The following is an 18,523-nucleotide window of genomic DNA, read 5'->3' on the forward strand; positions in this document are numbered from 1 at the left end:
TCTACTGCCCAGAGCCCATTATATGGTATCTATGGGACACACCCCATTTTCATTCCTGGCCTTCCTGCCAATACTCCCATCCCGGCAGTCAAAGACAGATTGCCAGCATTGGCAGATACTCGTCTGCCCTGGAGCTTCTGGCAGAGACAGCAACCACCTCCCAGGGGCATGATGAGTATGATCTCCTGGAAAACTGTATTGGTAGGGAAATGGACTGCAGGAAAACTCGTGGGAACCAGAAGAGAACATTCATGCAACTAGGCTCACAGGGGACTTTCATTAAAGGCACCCAGGAAAGCCAGCCCCTGGGATGTCCACAGGCCATCCTGGAAGAGGGAACTTCCTGTACTTCAAGCAGTAGCCCTTCTTATTGAGACATCAGCTTTTTGGATAGTTGCCTTGCATATCTGTTGCCTTATTCCTAGATCCTGTTAACCCAGCCCATGTCTAAGCTCCGCTTGATTACACTTCATTGCCCTGCCACTGCACCAGTGCATGATTAATCTGCTTCACAGCATGGTTTAATCCAGCTCCAAGTTACCTGCTTCTATATTATTTCAGCAAGACCTCCCGATATTGACTTCTGGCTTTCTCTCTGACTACGTTACCTGCCTCATTCATTTGTACTGCAACTGAGATTTCCCTATAACGACTCCTGGCTATCCCGACTACTGACTTGCAAGGCTACTACACCCATGGCTCCTATCCAGCGCTGCCAAGACGTTACACTACATCTTAAAGCCAAACTGATAAGCAAATAACCACTTTAGCCACGCTCAAATCCTCTAGCTGCTGCTTTTACTAAACATCCCTGTCTGCAGTCCTTGACCCTTTCACTATAGATGATTGGCCCTACAAACTTTTATTGGAAAGAGTTGTGGACATGCTCTGTGACATGTGCTTGTTTCATTTTGCAGGGAAGAGAAGGAGGTGAGCCGTGACCATCACTTATTATGAATGGTGTGATCTAAAAGTAGGTGTTTCATTGTAATCCTGCCCATGATGATAAAGAGATAACTTTGAAAAGGCTGCATGCTAATATCCAGGGTAGCACACTTTTTCCTGGTGCTAACTCGCTGTTCCAGTTGATGGTATTTGTCATTCCAATTTATGCAAATTATCTGCAGGAAGAGGCATAAACCTCTGATAAGACTGCCTGCACCTGTGTACTGAATTCCTATGCTTAATTGTTTAAAGGTACCTTTATATGAAGTGATTATCGCCTGAATTATCACTGGAAACAGTGAATTCAGGTGATAGTCATCCTCTGCACAAGTGGCCACTGACAGGGCACTGAGTAACAAAGTGCTCACTTTTTGGACCCGTTTGGTTTTTAGCAGAACTGAAAACCAAGCGACTGTCAGGCTATGTAAACAGGCAGTTGTTCAACTATGAACTGCCTGTTTTCTGTAAATATGGAGGCAAGTTGGCCTGAACGATCTCTGGCCTGCCCGTCTCCATTCACAGTATATCCACAGTTCCTGTATAAAGCACAAGAGCGATAGGCAGGCAATAGTTAGTGGGAAAGCAGAAAGGTATGTTTAGCTTTTAGGATTGCAGATCTTTTCTTATGCACATATCAGGCTTTGTTGTTAGGTATACAGGTACAGCATGAATCTCCAATCATCTTGCAGACTCCTTTTTCTGCTAGGAGCATGTCCAGAGCAAGACGGTTCTGAAAGGCCATAGTGGATGTTGGTCCTAGTTGTTCCGCTTATCCTTGTGTGGCATCTCTGGTGTATTTTACAAATCTCTGAAAACAAAATCACACATTGCAGTTTTAGAGGCATGCGTAGGGCCATGTGTTATGGAGGCTAGCACCGGAAACAAGGCTCTTGGAAGACAAGGCTTCTCCTGAAGTGTCCACATGCCACTGAAATTTAAAGTGGCTCCTTTTGCTTGCCAGCCTGACACTTCATGGGAAGATGCTTGTTTCTGGAAAGACAAAAGATGTTGTGAGACATTAAGCGATGGAGACATGTCTTCTTCTTGGCAGGTGGCCAGAACTGCCAATGTGAGAGGCAGCAAGGCTGCTTGGTCTGCTGTGGCATTACCTTTAGCTTCCGGAGACTTGGCTGAGGTATGTGCCTTGACTTTAAGGATGGCCACCTGTTTGGGTAAGAGAAGAGCAGACATTAGTGCTTGAACTTGTGTCTGGTGCCTTATTGGGTGGCCCATGGACATAAGGAAAGATCTAGCTTTCCAGATTAGACCATAGTCATGTGCAATGCCAAAGGCATTTCTAGTTAGAGTCCATGTAAATGTTGTCTTGTGCCAGCGTACATGCATGTGCAAGGGCCTGCAGTTCAGCCTGTTGGCCTGAGACATGTGCAAATAATGACTGTTGATGAAGGACAGTGGTCTGTGTGGTGACCGCATATCCAGTGTGGAATTGTCCATCTACAGCATACCTGGAGCCATCAACAAACAAGGTTAAGTTGGGACTGGGAAGTGGAGTGTCAGGTTCTTCTTGAGTTGCTTGGTCAGTGTCATCCTGTTCTGGTAAGAGAGTGGCAGGATTCAAAGTCTGACAGCGGGTGATGGTGACATTGGCAGGCATAAGAAGGGCACATTGGAGTCTCAGATGATGGGCTGCAGACAAGTGCCTGGGCTGAAACTGTGTTAGAATGGCAGAGATGTCATGTGGTGCTAACACTTGTACATTATAATTCTCCCACTATTGTCAAATCCCCCTATTTTCCAAAGAGAGATCTGTATATATTTATAATGCATTGTATATACTGTTTATTGCAAAAATGCCCTATGATTAGTAACATCAGAAATGTATGAATTACATCAGGATTGCTTTTAAAATCAATACGTTTCCAAAGCCACGGCGCCCATATTTGTAAAAATGAAAGAAAACCACTTTGCGTTCCACTCGTGAAGCAGATGGAACACAAGCACGTGGTGACGCGCTCAGGTGATGAGACTGACGTGGTCATGTGATGAGACACGTGACGATGCGTTGACGTCAGTATGACGTACACGAGGGGTCATCGGGATAACGTGCACGTGATGACGCCCTCCTCCCCATCGGGACGAGCAGAAGATGCCGTGGCTACTGGAAACAGGTAAAAACCTATTTTAACTAGATTATGTGTATTGTATGGCTTGAGAAAGGTGCCAGTAGCACCGAAACGCTTTGCCTTATATTTTATTGCTTAATAAAGAAGAAGGAAATTCTATAGCTCTCGGCTGATCGGAATACTCTTTTGAGACTTTGTGATTAGGAGGGGGTCCTGTGGATATCATACCCCCCCCCCCCCCTCCTCCGAAGTAAGTCTCTATTACTTGGGAGAGATAACACTGTAATTCCTTTATCAAGCAGTGAATCCTATGAGCCCAGGACCTATTTGTAATTCAGTTTATTCTTCATGATCCAGAACAAGGTCCGCTGACTTGTTCAACATCCTGAAGACTGCCGCTACTGCTCGTAGACAGGAAGGTGGTCCTCTGGCGACAGGGTCTAACCTGCTGGAGTAGTAGGCAACGGGTCGTTGGTGCCCTCCATGCTGCAGTGTAAGGACTGCTGCTGCGTGTCCATTGTTCTCATTGCAGTAGAACCTGAAGGGTTCGTCGTACTTGGGCAGGCCCAAGACTGGGGCTGCCAAGATAGCTGCTTTAAGCTTAATGTCCATAACAGCAGATTTATGGTCCTGGGTGATATGACGAGCTCCTGCCGTGAGACAATGTCCAAAAAAAGTCACTGATAAACAATAGAACTGGAGCTTCTTCTTTGACACTTTACATCAGTTCTTTTCCAGGAATTGAAAAAGAGAAATTAAAGCTTCTACACATGTGGCTTTGTCTGGAGCACAGAGCAAAAGGTCATCAACGTATTGCAACAAAACAACAGCCTGTGATTCAGGTTGCCAGCCTTCCAACACTTGGCCCATGAGCTGTGAAAACAGGGAGGGTGGATTCTGAGTTCCCTCTGGTAGCACAACCCAGGTATATTGTTTGCCTTTGTGTGTGAAAGCAAACAAATACCTGCTGTCTTTACTACAGAGGGATAGAGAAATACATGGCAATGGGACTCCTGGTTTCAACCTAACCTTAACTGGTAGTACTGCTAGTCTGCCTATATCCACCGTTCCCTTGCTCCAGAGGGTGACTGGAACTTGTTGTAGGCATTGTTCCAGCTCCTCCTCTGACAACAAAGATGTACTTATGGCTATAGGGGTTTCTGAAGATTGGCAACAAGCAGCTAGTATGCAGATTTCTTTCTCTACAAACTGCCCTGTGATTTTAAATGACCCATCCACCCTAAACTCTAAAGAGGTGTGGATTTTCTGCAGCAAATCTGCTGCTGATAGGTTGAGGGGAGAGGTTCCACTAACCAACAATCGGGTAGTCAGAGAATGGTTGGGTGTGAATGTCACTTCCATGGACTTAGACAAAGGAGTATCTGTTGGTGTTCCATCTACTCCTATACATGAAAGGCTTTGTTTACTGATGTCTCTCTCTTTGACATGTCTGCTATGTATTGCACTAGGGGCTGCTTCGGTGTCTACCAGAAAGGGGAGAGGAATTTCTGAACCTACAGTCAAAGAGACAATAGGTAGTGGGCCCCTTCTGGATTTACTAACTTGCAAAGGGCAAACATCATCAATGAGCACAGACACCGGATAGCTTGTATCCTGTTGCTTCTATCTTTCCTTTAGCATCCAGACGGGCACATCTCTCCCAACCTTCAGAACTTTAGCATCTTTAAAACTGCCTTTATATTCTATCATTGTATTTAACCACAGAGAGTGACTAAGGGTCCCATGTCTGGTGTCTTGGTTCATGATAGACATCAAAGCCTTGCATTCTTTAGTTTTTTTGTTTACTAATACTATGTTTTTGGTCATTATCCATTCTGACTCATCCGAGGTGGCTTCTTAGACCATCCGTTACCCGTGTTTCACTCGTAATTTCTTTGGGGTTTTAATAACCTTTTTCCTCCTTATTTGAGAAGAGGGTAACCCTGTCTGAGGATATTATGTCGACTATGGCAAGAGATTTTTGTCACAAGTCAAACACTTGTCCTACAGACAACATACAGTACAGGTGTTCTCACTGCATGACCCTAAGGCCTCATGTCCACGGGGAAAATCAGGCCCGCTACGGATTCTCCATGGAGAATCCATAGTGAGTCCCTCCTGCCCCGCGGACATGAGCGCTAAAAAGAAGAATAAACTTACCTCTCGCCCACTCCGGATCTTCCCTTCGCCGCGGCGTCATGTTCTCTGTGTCGCGGCCGGATCTTCTTTCTTCGGCCTGGCGGATGCGCAGGGCACGTAGGTGACGTGCCCCGCGCATGCGCCGTCCTGAAGAAAAAAGATCCGGCCGCGACGGAGAGAAGATGGAGCCGCGGCGAAGGGAAGAACCGGAGCGGGTGAGTAAATTCCGAATTTTGTCTCCCGCGGATCCGGACGGCTTCCATAGGCTTCAATAGAAGCCTGCAGGAGCCGTCCCCGCAGGAGACCCGCACGAAAATGGAGCATGGTCCGGATTTTTTCATGCTCCATTTTTTTTTTTAATTTATCTACCCGCGGGTGGTCAATGCATCCCTATGGGATGCGGATCCGCGGGCAGGAGAGGAGTTAAAATCATCTGCTGCCTTTTTTTATTCTTCTTTTGCCCGTGGACATGAGGCCTAAAAGCTCAGGCTCACAGGGGACTTTCATTAAAGGCACCCAGGAAAGCCAGCCCCTGGGATGTCCACAGGCCATCCTGGAAGAGGGAACTTCCTGTACTTCAAGCAGTAGCCCTTCTTATTGAGACATCAGCTTTTTGGATAGTTGCCTTGCATATCTGTTGCCTTATTCCTAGATCCTGTTAACCCAGCCCATGTCTAAGCTCCGCTTGATTACACTTCATTGCCCTGCCACTGCACCAGTGCATGATTAATCTGCTTCACAGCATGGTTTAATCCAGCTCCAAGTTACCTGCTTCTATATTATTTCAGCAAGACCTCCCGATATTGACTTCTGGCTTTCTCTCTGACTACGTTACCTGCCTCATTCATTTGTACTGCAACTGAGATTTCCCTATAACGACTCCTGGCTATCCCGACTACTGACTTGCAAGGCTACTACACCCATGGCTCCTATCCAGCGCTGCCAAGACGTTACACTACATCTTAAAGCCAAACTGATAAGCAAATAACCACTTTAGCCACGCTCAAATCCTCTAGCTGCTGCTTTTACTAAACATCCCTGTCTGCAGTCCTTGACCCTTTCACTATAGATGATTGGCCCTACAAACTTTTATTGGAAAGAGTTGTGGACATGCTCTGTGACATGTGCTTGTTTCATTTTGCAGGGAAGAGAAGGAGGTGAGCCGTGACCATCACTTATTATGAATGGTGTGATCTAAAAGTAGGTGTTTCATTGTAATCCTGCCCATGATGATAAAGAGATAACTTTGAAAAGGCTGCATGCTAATATCCAGGGTAGCACACTTTTTCCTGGTGCTAACTCGCTGTTCCAGTTGATGGTATTTGTCATTCCAATTTATGCAAATTATCTGCAGGAAGAGGCATAAACCTCTGATAAGACTGCCTGCACCTGTGTACTGAATTCCTATGCTTAATTGTTTAAAGGTACCTTTATATGAAGTGATTATCGCCTGAATTATCACTGGAAACAGTGAATTCAGGTGATAGTCATCCTCTGCACAAGTGGCCACTGACAGGGCACTGAGTAACAAAGTGCTCACTTTTTGGACCCGTTTGGTTTTTAGCAGAACTGAAAACCAAGCGACTGTCAGGCTATGTAAACAGGCAGTTGTTCAACTATGAACTGCCTGTTTTCTGTAAATATGGAGGCAAGTTGGCCTGAACGATCTCTGGCCTGCCCGTCTCCATTCACAGTATATCCACAGTTCCTGTATAAAGCACAAGAGCGATAGGCAGGCAATAGTTAGTGGGAAAGCAGAAAGGTATGTTTAGCTTTTAGGATTGCAGATCTTTTCTTATGCACATATCAGGCTTTGTTGTTAGGTATACAGGTACAGCATGAATCTCCAATCATCTTGCAGACTCCTTTTTCTGCTAGGAGCATGTCCAGAGCAAGACGGTTCTGAAAGGCCATAGTGGATGTTGGTCCTAGTTGTTCCGCTTATCCTTGTGTGGCATCTCTGGTGTATTTTACAAATCTCTGAAAACAAAATCACACATTGCAGTTTTAGAGGCATGCGTAGGGCCATGTGTTATGGAGGCTAGCACCGGAAACAAGGCTCTTGGAAGACAAGGCTTCTCCTGAAGTGTCCACATGCCACTGAAATTTAAAGTGGCTCCTTTTGCTTGCCAGCCTGACACTTCATGGGAAGATGCTTGTTTCTGGAAAGACAAAAGATGTTGTGAGACATTAAGCGATGGAGACATGTCTTCTTCTTGGCAGGTGGCCAGAACTGCCAATGTGAGAGGCAGCAAGGCTGCTTGGTCTGCTGTGGCATTACCTTTAGCTTCCGGAGACTTGGCTGAGGTATGTGCCTTGACTTTAAGGATGGCCACCTGTTTGGGTAAGAGAAGAGCAGACATTAGTGCTTGAACTTGTGTCTGGTGCCTTATTGGGTGGCCCATGGACATAAGGAAAGATCTAGCTTTCCAGATTAGACCATAGTCATGTGCAATGCCAAAGGCATTTCTAGTTAGAGTCCATGTAAATGTTGTCTTGTGCCAGCGTACATGCATGTGCAAGGGCCTGCAGTTCAGCCTGTTGGCCTGAGACATGTGCAAATAATGACTGTTGATGAAGGACAGTGGTCTGTGTGGTGACCGCATATCCAGTGTGGAATTGTCCATCTACAGCATACCTGGAGCCATCAACAAACAAGGTTAAGTTGGGACTGGGAAGTGGAGTGTCAGGTTCTTCTTGAGTTGCTTGGTCAGTGTCATCCTGTTCTGGTAAGAGAGTGGCAGGATTCAAAGTCTGACAGCGGGTGATGGTGACATTGGCAGGCATAAGAAGGGCACATTGGAGTCTCAGATGATGGGCTGCAGACAAGTGCCTGGGCTGAAACTGTGTTAGAATGGCAGAGATGTCATGTGGTGCTAACACTTGTACATTATAATTCTCCCACTATTGTCAAATCCCCCTATTTTCCAAAGAGAGATCTGTATATATTTATAATGCATTGTATATACTGTTTATTGCAAAAATGCCCTATGATTAGTAACATCAGAAATGTATGAATTACATCAGGATTGCTTTTAAAATCAATACGTTTCCAAAGCCACGGCGCCCATATTTGTAAAAATGAAAGAAAACCACTTTGCGTTCCACTCGTGAAGCAGATGGAACACAAGCACGTGGTGACGCGCTCAGGTGATGAGACTGACGTGGTCATGTGATGAGACACGTGACGATGCGTTGACGTCAGTATGACGTACACGAGGGGTCATCGGGATAACGTGCACGTGATGACGCCCTCCTCCCCATCGGGACGAGCAGAAGATGCCGTGGCTACTGGAAACAGGTAAAAACCTATTTTAACTAGATTATGTGTATTGTATGGCTTGAGAAAGGTGCCAGTAGCACCGAAACGCTTTGCCTTATATTTTATTGCTTAATAAAGAAGAAGGAAATTCTATAGCTCTCGGCTGATCGGAATACTCTTTTGAGACTTTGTGATTAGGAGGGGGTCCTGTGGATATCATACCCCCCCCCCCCCTCCTCCGAAGTAAGTCTCTATTACTTGGGAGAGATAACACTGTAATTCCTTTATCAAGCAGTGAATCCTATGAGCCCAGGACCTATTTGTAATTCAGTTTATTCTTCATGATCCAGAACAAGGTCCGCTGACTTGTTCAACATCCTGAAGACTGCCGCTACTGCTCGTAGACAGGAAGGTGGTCCTCTGGCGACAGGGTCTAACCTGCTGGAGTAGTAGGCAACGGGTCGTTGGTGCCCTCCATGCTGCAGTGTAAGGACTGCTGCTGCGTGTCCATTGTTCTCATTGCAGTAGAACCTGAAGGGTTCGTCGTACTTGGGCAGGCCCAAGACTGGGGCTGCCAAGATAGCTGCTTTAAGCTTAATGTCCATAACAGCAGATTTATGGTCCTGGGTGATATGACGAGCTCCTGCCGTGAGACAATGTCCAAAAAAAGTCACTGATAAACAATAGAACTGGAGCTTCTTCTTTGACACTTTACATCAGTTCTTTTCCAGGAATTGAAAAAGAGAAATTAAAGCTTCTACACATGTGGCTTTGTCTGGAGCACAGAGCAAAAGGTCATCAACGTATTGCAACAAAACAACAGCCTGTGATTCAGGTTGCCAGCCTTCCAACACTTGGCCCATGAGCTGTGAAAACAGGGAGGGTGGATTCTGAGTTCCCTGTGGTAGCACAACCCAGGTATATTGTTTGCCTTTGTGTGTGAAAGCAAACAAATACCTGCTGTCTTTACTACAGAGGGATAGAGAAATACATGGCAATGGGACTCCTGGTTTCAACCTAACCTTAACTGGTAGTACTGCTAGTCTGCCTATATCCACCGTTCCCTTGCTCCAGAGGGTGACTGGAACTTGTTGTAGGCATTGTTCCAGCTCCTCCTCTGACAACAAAGATGTACTTATGGCTATAGGGGTTTCTGAAGATTGGCAACAAGCAGCTAGTATGCAGATTTCTTTCTCTACAAACTGCCCTGTGATTTTAAATGACCCATCCACCCTAAACTCTAAAGAGGTGTGGATTTTCTGCAGCAAATCTGCTGCTGATAGGTTGAGGGGAGAGGTTCCACTAACCAACAATCGGGTAGTCAGAGAATGGTTGGGTGTGAATGTCACTTCCATGGACTTAGACAAAGGAGTATCTGTTGGTGTTCCATCTACTCCTATACATGAAAGGCTTTGTTTACTGATGTCTCTCTCTTTGACATGTCTGCTATGTATTGCACTAGGGGCTGCTTCGGTGTCTACCAGAAAGGGGAGAGGAATTTCTGAACCTACAGTCAAAGAGACAATAGGTAGTGGGCCCCTTCTGGATTTACTAACTTGCAAAGGGCAAACATCATCAATGAGCACAGACACCGGATAGCTTGTATCCTGTTGCTTCTATCTTTCCTTTAGCATCCAGACGGGCACATCTCTCCCAACCTTCAGAACTTTAGCATCTTTAAAACTGCCTTTATATTCTATCATTGTATTTAACCACAGAGAGTGACTAAGGGTCCCATGTCTGGTGTCTTGGTTCATGATAGACATCAAAGCCTTGCATTCTTTAGTTTTTTTGTTTACTAATACTATGTTTTTGGTCATTATCCATTCTGACTCATCCGAGGTGGCTTCTTAGACCATCCGTTACCCGTGTTTCACTCGTAATTTCTTTGGGGTTTTAATAACCTTTTTCCTCCTTATTTGAGAAGAGGGTAACCCTGTCTGAGGATATTATGTCGACTATGGCAAGAGATTTTTGTCACAAGTCAAACACTTGTCCTACAGACAACATACAGTACAGGTGTTCTCACTGCATGACCCTAAGGCCTCATGTCCACGGGGAAAATCAGGCCCGCTACGGATTCTCCATGGAGAATCCATAGTGAGTCCCTCCTGCCCCGCGGACATGAGCGCTAAAAAGAAGAATAAACTTACCTCTCGCCCACTCCGGATCTTCCCTTCGCCGCGGCGTCATGTTCTCTGTGTCGCGGCCGGATCTTCTTTCTTCGGCCTGGCGGATGCGCAGGGCACGTAGGTGACGTGCCCCGCGCATGCGCCGTCCTGAAGAAAAAAGATCCGGCCGCGACGGAGAGAAGATGGAGCCGCGGCGAAGGGAAGAACCGGAGCGGGTGAGTAAATTCCGAATTTTGTCTCCCGCGGATCCGGACGGCTTCCATAGGCTTCAATAGAAGCCTGCAGGAGCCGTCCCCGCAGGAGACCCGCACGAAAATGGAGCATGGTCCGGATTTTTTCATGCTCCATTTTTTTTTTTAATTTATCTACCCGCGGGTGGTCAATGCATCCCTATGGGATGCGGATCCGCGGGCAGGAGAGGAGTTAAAATCATCTGCTGCCTTTTTTTATTCTTCTTTTGCCCGTGGACATGAGGCCTAAAAGCTCAGGCTCACAGGGGACTTTCATTAAAGGCACCCAGGAAAGCCAGCCCCTGGGATGTCCACAGGCCATCCTGGAAGAGGGAACTTCCTGTACTTCAAGCAGTAGCCCTTCTTATTGAGACATCAGCTTTTTGGATAGTTGCCTTGCATATCTGTTGCCTTATTCCTAGATCCTGTTAACCCAGCCCATGTCTAAGCTCCGCTTGATTACACTTCATTGCCCTGCCACTGCACCAGTGCATGATTAATCTGCTTCACAGCATGGTTTAATCCAGCTCCAAGTTACCTGCTTCTATATTATTTCAGCAAGACCTCCCGATATTGACTTCTGGCTTTCTCTCTGACTACGTTACCTGCCTCATTCATTTGTACTGCAACTGAGATTTCCCTATAACGACTCCTGGCTATCCCGACTACTGACTTGCAAGGCTACTACACCCATGGCTCCTATCCAGCGCTGCCAAGACGTTACACTACATCTTAAAGCCAAACTGATAAGCAAATAACCACTTTAGCCACGCTCAAATCCTCTAGCTGCTGCTTTTACTAAACATCCCTGTCTGCAGTCCTTGACCCTTTCACTATAGATGATTGGCCCTACAAACTTTTATTGGAAAGAGTTGTGGACATGCTCTGTGACATGTGCTTGTTTCATTTTGCAGGGAAGAGAAGGAGGTGAGCCGTGACCATCACTTATTATGAATGGTGTGATCTAAAAGTAGGTGTTTCATTGTAATCCTGCCCATGATGATAAAGAGATAACTTTGAAAAGGCTGCATGCTAATATCCAGGGTAGCACACTTTTTCCTGGTGCTAACTCGCTGTTCCAGTTGATGGTATTTGTCATTCCAATTTATGCAAATTATCTGCAGGAAGAGGCATAAACCTCTGATAAGACTGCCTGCACCTGTGTACTGAATTCCTATGCTTAATTGTTTAAAGGTACCTTTATATGAAGTGATTATCGCCTGAATTATCACTGGAAACAGTGAATTCAGGTGATAGTCATCCTCTGCACAAGTGGCCACTGACAGGGCACTGAGTAACAAAGTGCTCACTTTTTGGACCCGTTTGGTTTTTAGCAGAACTGAAAACCAAGCGACTGTCAGGCTATGTAAACAGGCAGTTGTTCAACTATGAACTGCCTGTTTTCTGTAAATATGGAGGCAAGTTGGCCTGAACGATCTCTGGCCTGCCCGTCTCCATTCACAGTATATCCACAGTTCCTGTATAAAGCACAAGAGCGATAGGCAGGCAATAGTTAGTGGGAAAGCAGAAAGGTATGTTTAGCTTTTAGGATTGCAGATCTTTTCTTATGCACATATCAGGCTTTGTTGTTAGGTATACAGGTACAGCATGAATCTCCAATCATCTTGCAGACTCCTTTTTCTGCTAGGAGCATGTCCAGAGCAAGACGGTTCTGAAAGGCCATAGTGGATGTTGGTCCTAGTTGTTCCGCTTATCCTTGTGTGGCATCTCTGGTGTATTTTACAAATCTCTGAAAACAAAATCACACATTGCAGTTTTAGAGGCATGCGTAGGGCCATGTGTTATGGAGGCTAGCACCGGAAACAAGGCTCTTGGAAGACAAGGCTTCTCCTGAAGTGTCCACATGCCACTGAAATTTAAAGTGGCTCCTTTTGCTTGCCAGCCTGACACTTCATGGGAAGATGCTTGTTTCTGGAAAGACAAAAGATGTTGTGAGACATTAAGCGATGGAGACATGTCTTCTTCTTGGCAGGTGGCCAGAACTGCCAATGTGAGAGGCAGCAAGGCTGCTTGGTCTGCTGTGGCATTACCTTTAGCTTCCGGAGACTTGGCTGAGGTATGTGCCTTGACTTTAAGGATGGCCACCTGTTTGGGTAAGAGAAGAGCAGACATTAGTGCTTGAACTTGTGTCTGGTGCCTTATTGGGTGGCCCATGGACATAAGGAAAGATCTAGCTTTCCAGATTAGACCATAGTCATGTGCAATGCCAAAGGCATTTCTAGTTAGAGTCCATGTAAATGTTGTCTTGTGCCAGCGTACATGCATGTGCAAGGGCCTGCAGTTCAGCCTGTTGGCCTGAGACATGTGCAAATAATGACTGTTGATGAAGGACAGTGGTCTGTGTGGTGACCGCATATCCAGTGTGGAATTGTCCATCTACAGCATACCTGGAGCCATCAACAAACAAGGTTAAGTTGGGACTGGGAAGTGGAGTGTCAGGTTCTTCTTGAGTTGCTTGGTCAGTGTCATCCTGTTCTGGTAAGAGAGTGGCAGGATTCAAAGTCTGACAGCGGGTGATGGTGACATTGGCAGGCATAAGAAGGGCACATTGGAGTCTCAGATGATGGGCTGCAGACAAGTGCCTGGGCTGAAACTGTGTTAGAATGGCAGAGATGTCATGTGGTGCTAACACTTGTACATTATAATTCTCCCACTATTGTCAAATCCCCCTATTTTCCAAAGAGAGATCTGTATATATTTATAATGCATTGTATATACTGTTTATTGCAAAAATGCCCTATGATTAGTAACATCAGAAATGTATGAATTACATCAGGATTGCTTTTAAAATCAATACGTTTCCAAAGCCACGGCGCCCATATTTGTAAAAATGAAAGAAAACCACTTTGCGTTCCACTCGTGAAGCAGATGGAACACAAGCACGTGGTGACGCGCTCAGGTGATGAGACTGACGTGGTCATGTGATGAGACACGTGACGATGCGTTGACGTCAGTATGACGTACACGAGGGGTCATCGGGATAACGTGCACGTGATGACGCCCTCCTCCCCATCGGGACGAGCAGAAGATGCCGTGGCTACTGGAAACAGGTAAAAACCTATTTTAACTAGATTATGTGTATTGTATGGCTTGAGAAAGGTGCCAGTAGCACCGAAACGCTTTGCCTTATATTTTATTGCTTAATAAAGAAGAAGGAAATTCTATAGCTCTCGGCTGATCGGAATACTCTTTTGAGACTTTGTGATTAGGAGGGGGTCCTGTGGATATCATACCCCCCCCCCCCCTCCTCCGAAGTAAGTCTCTATTACTTGGGAGAGATAACACTGTAATTCCTTTATCAAGCAGTGAATCCTATGAGCCCAGGACCTATTTGTAATTCAGTTTATTCTTCATGATCCAGAACAAGGTCCGCTGACTTGTTCAACATCCTGAAGACTGCCGCTACTGCTCGTAGACAGGAAGGTGGTCCTCTGGCGACAGGGTCTAACCTGCTGGAGTAGTAGGCAACGGGTCGTTGGTGCCCTCCATGCTGCAGTGTAAGGACTGCTGCTGCGTGTCCATTGTTCTCATTGCAGTAGAACCTGAAGGGTTCGTCGTACTTGGGCAGGCCCAAGACTGGGGCTGCCAAGATAGCTGCTTTAAGCTTAATGTCCATAACAGCAGATTTATGGTCCTGGGTGATATGACGAGCTCCTGCCGTGAGACAATGTCCAAAAAAAGTCACTGATAAACAATAGAACTGGAGCTTCTTCTTTGACACTTTACATCAGTTCTTTTCCAGGAATTGAAAAAGAGAAATTAAAGCTTCTACACATGTGGCTTTGTCTGGAGCACAGAGCAAAAGGTCATCAACGTATTGCAACAAAACAACAGCCTGTGATTCAGGTTGCCAGCCTTCCAACACTTGGCCCATGAGCTGTGAAAACAGGGAGGGTGGATTCTGAGTTCCCTGTGGTAGCACAACCCAGGTATATTGTTTGCCTTTGTGTGTGAAAGCAAACAAATACCTGCTGTCTTTACTACAGAGGAGCTATCAGCAAAAAGAAAATTTTCTGCGCTCAATGAATGGTGCGTTTCCACAAATAGTGATTGTCAAGTACATATAGGAGTTACACTTACTGGGGAGGAGGGGGGTATGATGACCATGAGCCCCCTCCTTGAAGTGATGTCTCCTTTTCCTCCAAATGGATGTTTCCACACGCCAAAGATGTAGTAACAACACTTTTTATTTCCAAAATTCGCTACAGAGTGGGCAACGCGTTTCTGTGCTCAAAGGCACCTTTATCAAGCCATAGTGAGACAATATAACCATTACATATATATAGTGTAAACAATCACTTACATCACAAGTTCCTGATGTCTGCCGATGGTGGCGGCCATATTGGGGGCGTGTTTCAAATCGCCGGCGTCATCACGCCGATCACGTGATCGGCGTGATGACGCCGGCGATTTGAAACACGCCCCCAATATGGCCGCCACCATCGGCAGACATCAGGAACTTGTGATGTAAGTGATTGTTTACACTATATATATGTAATGGTTATATTGTCTCACTATGGCTTGATAAAGGTGCCTTTGAGCACAGAAACGCGTTGCCCACTCTGTAGCGAATTTTGGAAATAAAAAGTGTTGTTACTACATCTTTGGCGTGTGGAAACATCCATTTGGAGGAAAAGGAGACATCACTTCAAGGAGGGGGCTCATGGTCATCATACCCCCCTCCTCCCCAGTAAGTGTAACTCCTATATGTACTTGACAATCACTATTTGTGGAAACGCACCATTCATTGAGCGCAGAAAATTTTCTTTTTGCTGATAGCTATTCTATATTTTATCCTTTTGGGACCACTCTCTTATGAGAGACCCCAATTATTTCCGCAGCTCTCCCCCTTGTTGGAGGATCAGAATTGTGTCGTTTTCCACTGATTAACGATCCTGAGGCGCTATCTGGTTATATTTCTTTTTTACTACAGAGGGATAGAGAAATACATGGCAATGGGACTCCTGGTTTCAACCTAACCTTAACTGGTAGTACTGCTAGTCTGCCTATATCCACCGTTCCCTTGCTCCAGAGGGTGACTGGAACTTGTTGTAGGCATTGTTCCAGCTCCTCCTCTGACAACAAAGATGTACTTATGGCTATAGGGGTTTCTGAAGATTGGCAACAAGCAGCTAGTATGCAGATTTCTTTCTCTACAAACTGCCCTGTGATTTTAAATGACCCATCCACCCTAAACTCTAAAGAGGTGTGGATTTTCTGCAGCAAATCTGCTGCTGATAGGTTGAGGGGAGAGGTTCCACTAACCAACAATCGGGTAGTCAGAGAATGGTTGGGTGTGAATGTCACTTCCATGGACTTAGACAAAGGAGTATCTGTTGGTGTTCCATCTACTCCTATACATGAAAGGCTTTGTTTACTGATGTCTCTCTCTTTGACATGTCTGCTATGTATTGCACTAGGGGCTGCTTCGGTGTCTACCAGAAAGGGGAGAGGAATTTCTGAACCTACAGTCAAAGAGACAATAGGTAGTGGGCCCCTTCTGGATTTACTAACTTGCAAAGGGCAAACATCATCAATGAGCACAGACACCGGATAGCTTGTATCCTGTTGCTTCTATCTTTCCTTTAGCATCCAGACGGGCACATCTCTCCCAACCTTCAGAACTTTAGCATCTTTAAAACTGCCTTTATATTCTATCATTGTATTTAACCACAGAGAGTGACTAAGGGTCCCATGTCTGGTGTCTTGGTTCATGATAGACATCAAAGCCTTGCATTCTTTAGTTTTTTTGTTTACTAATACTATGTTTTTGGTCATTATCCATTCTGACTCATCCGAGGTGGCTTCTTAGACCATCCGTTACCCGTGTTTCACTCGTAATTTCTTTGGGGTTTTAATAACCTTTTTCCTCCTTATTTGAGAAGAGGGTAACCCTGTCTGAGGATATTATGTCGACTATGGCAAGAGATTTTTGTCACAAGTCAAACACTTGTCCTACAGACAACATACAGTACAGGTGTTCTCACTGCATGACCCTAAGGCCTCATGTCCACGGGGAAAATCAGGCCCGCTACGGATTCTCCATGGAGAATCCATAGTGAGTCCCTCCTGCCCCGCGGACATGAGCGCTAAAAAGAAGAATAAACTTACCTCTCGCCCACTCCGGATCTTCCCTTCGCCGCGGCGTCATGTTCTCTGTGTCGCGGCCGGATCTTCTTTCTTCGGCCTGGCGGATGCGCAGGGCACGTAGGTGACGTGCCCCGCGCATGCGCCGTCCTGAAGAAAAAAGATCCGGCCGCGACGGAGAGAAGATGGAGCCGCGGCGAAGGGAAGAACCGGAGCGGGTGAGTAAATTCCGAATTTTGTCTCCCGCGGATCCGGACGGCTTCCATAGGCTTCAATAGAAGCCTGCAGGAGCCGTCCCCGCAGGAGACCCGCACGAAAATGGAGCATGGTCCGGATTTTTTCATGCTCCATTTTTTTTTTTAATTTATCTACCCGCGGGTGGTCAATGCATCCCTATGGGATGCGGATCCGCGGGCAGGAGAGGAGTTAAAATCATCTGCTGCCTTTTTTTATTCTTCTTTTGCCCGTGGACATGAGGCCTAAAAGCTCAGGCTTCATAGTGCAGGACCGGCCTAAACCATCGGTCCCTCGTGAGATCCGGAACACGTTACCAGTAGATTAGGGAACTTAGATCATAGAATATCCACACTAGAACAATTATCCAACCTATTGATACTATTATGGCCTTCAAATACACTGGGTTACACATTCATTCAAACCTAGACAACGAGTCAGCTTATTTGACAGGATTCTTTGTCATATAAAATGGACTGAGTTTAGACCTTTAATGAACCACTCAATATAAATTAACACACCCAACTTTGAGCAGACAGAAGCACAGAGACACAAATGAGGGATAAGAATAAAAGTTTTTACCAGCCGGCTTTGTCCTGATTATGGGTCTCTGCAGTCTGTCTGTTCAAGAGTAAGTCAGGGCAGAGGTTCTGGTCATTCAGTCCTTGTTCCAGGCATCAGCTGTTATGGGACCACACTGGTACCGATCTGATGATCTCGTTGTCCAGTGCCAAATTGGTAGATATGGAAGCCTGTGATGAGACAATTACTAGCAATATCTATGAATAACACAAAAGTCCACCATGTTATATCAAGACACATCTCATGAGAACTCACGGAGAATTCTGTTTAATTGTAGACATGCCAGTTTTGCCATAGAAAGAGGAGGTTATCATACTAAGGTTACTGTTTAAAAAAGGTTACATAAATTATTGATCATAAGGCTTATTGACATCTACAAAACAGCCTCAAAGCTCTTAAGGTTCATTTAGACAAGACGATGGCTACAATCAGGGTCTTGTTATTGCATTATACACTATTTCTGCTCACTATGTATTTATGTTAACATAATTTAGTATTTCTATTCTTCTTATTGACTACTCTGACTACTCTTATCTTGTAATCCTTGTTACCGTCACTACAAAGCGTAGGTTTTAGTCTTCTATATAAGGGCCAATACTCCAATCAGATAAAAAAAAACATACACTTATTGCATTCTGTAACTTAACAATGTATGTGCTGTGACGCAACCTATTATTATCATTTATTAAGTGTGAGCAGGACAGAGCCTCAGAAATGTGCCAAAGACATATATCAATAATTATTTATATAATAATAATTATAATTGGAGTGGATAAAGGCTTAACTGGTGCAAGTGAGGAGGTACTC

At 45.3% G+C, this 18,523-nt stretch overlaps 1 long non-coding RNA gene across 1 annotated transcript; it reads right to left on the reverse strand.

The window, feature by feature from the left end:
• Positions 1 to 12,441: 12,441 nt before the first annotated feature.
• On the reverse strand, positions 12,442 to 17,874 carry LOC136631447 (uncharacterized). The gene is made up of 3 exons (XR_010793015.1): positions 17,717 to 17,874; positions 12,844 to 12,898; positions 12,442 to 12,724 (listed from the first exon to the last, which is right to left on the reverse strand). It is a non-coding gene; the product is annotated as an uncharacterized lncRNA (long non-coding RNA).
• Positions 17,875 to 18,523: the final 649 nt, after the last annotated feature.

This window comes from Eleutherodactylus coqui, chromosome 6 (genome assembly GCF_035609145.1).
Source record: "Eleutherodactylus coqui strain aEleCoq1 chromosome 6, aEleCoq1.hap1, whole genome shotgun sequence".
Lineage (NCBI taxonomy): Eukaryota > Metazoa > Chordata > Amphibia > Anura > Eleutherodactylidae > Eleutherodactylus > Eleutherodactylus coqui.